Raw genomic sequence first — 2,303 nt, forward strand, 5'->3', positions numbered from 1 at the left:
GGGTTGTCCCTATGGTGGCGAGTAACAGCAGAAATCAGAATATATTAGGTTGTTGTCATGTTAATGAGAGTTTGTTGCCTGATTCCTTATACATACATAAAAACACAATGCATTTTAAAGAGTAGGAATTATTTGTCAAAAGGGGTGTGGCGTAGGAGGGTCTAGCCTCCAGAACAGATGCCACTGCTGCATGGGTTTGAACGAAGCCCACTGCTATTTCAGCTATCTTCATCTTTACGCTGTCCTCTATCACAGGGCTCTCCAAACCTGTTCCTGGAGAGCTATTTTCCTGTTGTTTATTTAAATGATTTTTAACTCCAACCCTGTTCCTATGGAGCTACTCTCCTGTAGGTTAACATTAACCCTATTCCTGGAGAGTTACCATCCTGTCAGTTCCTGGAGAGATACTGTACCCTCCTGTAGGTTTTAACTTCAACCCTGTTCCTGGAGACCTCCCTCATCTCCTTCTTGTTGTTGTCAATATTCTTTAACAAAAGCTACTTGGTTTTCAGCCAAGGCCCCAGCCATGGGAACATGTTGTACCACTATCTTCCCATAAACCAAACTAAAGCATAAATGTAGCCTGCTACAAATATAATATTTATTGAATTTTCCTGGTTTAGTCAAGTGTGACCAGTTTGTCATTTTTCTCTAAGAGTGAGAAACAAAGTAAACATCATGTACCTGCATTGAAACAGAGCCACTAATTCTGAGGTTCTCAATGGCTTGATTCACAGTGGCTTGGATCTTGGGGTCAGAGCATTCAAACCTGCTGCCATACACAATGTTGGAGACAGCATAATTCATTGGCTGGGATGTGTCAAATGCTTTACCTCTCACAAAGACCAACAGAATTAGCAAAACGAAGAAAATGTATATATTTGTTATCTTATTTGGGGTTTTCACAAATCGGAACTTCAAATTTTTACTCTCACGTTTTTCAAACAATTGAATTAGGTAGCGAATTTCCTCTTCACTTCCTTTCTTGCCCATGCCAAAGTCTAAGGTTCGCTACGGCAAAGCATCTCATCTCTTTCCATGAGTCTCCATTGGCAACCAGAACACCTGTATAAAAGTCACATTGTGCGGGTGTCAGGAATTAATCATGCTATGAGAGAATAATATCTTGGTCAAATATTTGGGTCTGGAGTTACAGCACTAAGTATGCCTGCTTGACAGACCATTGTGTAGAATGCAAGTTTGACTTATCCAACATTACCATGTCCATTGGGGAAATCTTAGAACACAGGAGGCACTCCCCGGTCCCCAAACTCCTCTGCATGGTTGACCAGCGCCTGCTTGACCATCTTGTATCCTACCAGGATGACCACTTTTGTGGGTCCAAAGTGAACCATGGAGCCATATTTATTGGATAGCTGGAGGGATAAAGCATACAGATAGTCTACCTATAGATACTGGTGTACCGGATAGCCCGCACATAAAAAATTACAGTAAATTGAACTCTTATTGAAGAAATGTAACTCTGCCAAGGATAACATTTGGTCCCACTCTGAAGAATTTATTTGGCCTGCAATCTGATGTGCAATTAATTGCTGATTTCTGAGGCTAGTAACTAATGAAATTATCTTCTGTAGCAGAGGTAACTCTGGGTCTTCCTTTCCTGTGGCGGTCCTCATGAGAGCCAGTTTCATCATAGCGCTTGATGGTTTTTGCGACTGCACTTGAAGAAACTTTCAAAGGTTTTAGAAATTTTCCGGATTGACTGACCTTCATATGTTAAATCATGATGGACTGTCATTTCTCTTTGCTTATTTGAGCAGTTCTTGCCATACTATGGGCTATCATCTGTATACCACCCCATACTTTGTCACAAAACAACTGATTGGCTCAAACGCATTATGAAGGAAAGAAATTCCACAAATTAACCTTCAACAAGGCACACCTGTTAATTGAAATGCATTCCAGTTGACTACCTCACCTGATTTGTTTAACTCTTTTTTGTTACTACATGATTCCATAAATGTTATTTCATAATTGTCTTCACTATTATTCTACAATGTATAAAATAGTACAAATAAAGAAAAACCCTAGAATGAGTAGGTGTGTCCAAACTTTTGACTGGCACTGTATATACAGTGGGGCAAAAAAGTATTTAGTCAGCCACCAATTGTGCAAGTTCTCCCACTTAAAGATGAGAGAGGCCTGTAATTTTCATCATAGGTACACTTCAACTATGACAGACAAAATGAGAAAAAAAACAGAAAACTGTAGGATTTTTAATGAATTTATTTGCAAATTATGGTGGAAAATAAGTATTTGGGCAATAACAAAAGTTTATCTCA

The sequence above is a fragment of the Oncorhynchus kisutch genome, unplaced genomic scaffold, assembly GCF_002021735.2.
Source record: "Oncorhynchus kisutch isolate 150728-3 unplaced genomic scaffold, Okis_V2 Okis06b-Okis10b_hom, whole genome shotgun sequence".
NCBI classification, from domain to species: Eukaryota; Metazoa; Chordata; class Actinopteri; order Salmoniformes; family Salmonidae; genus Oncorhynchus; species Oncorhynchus kisutch.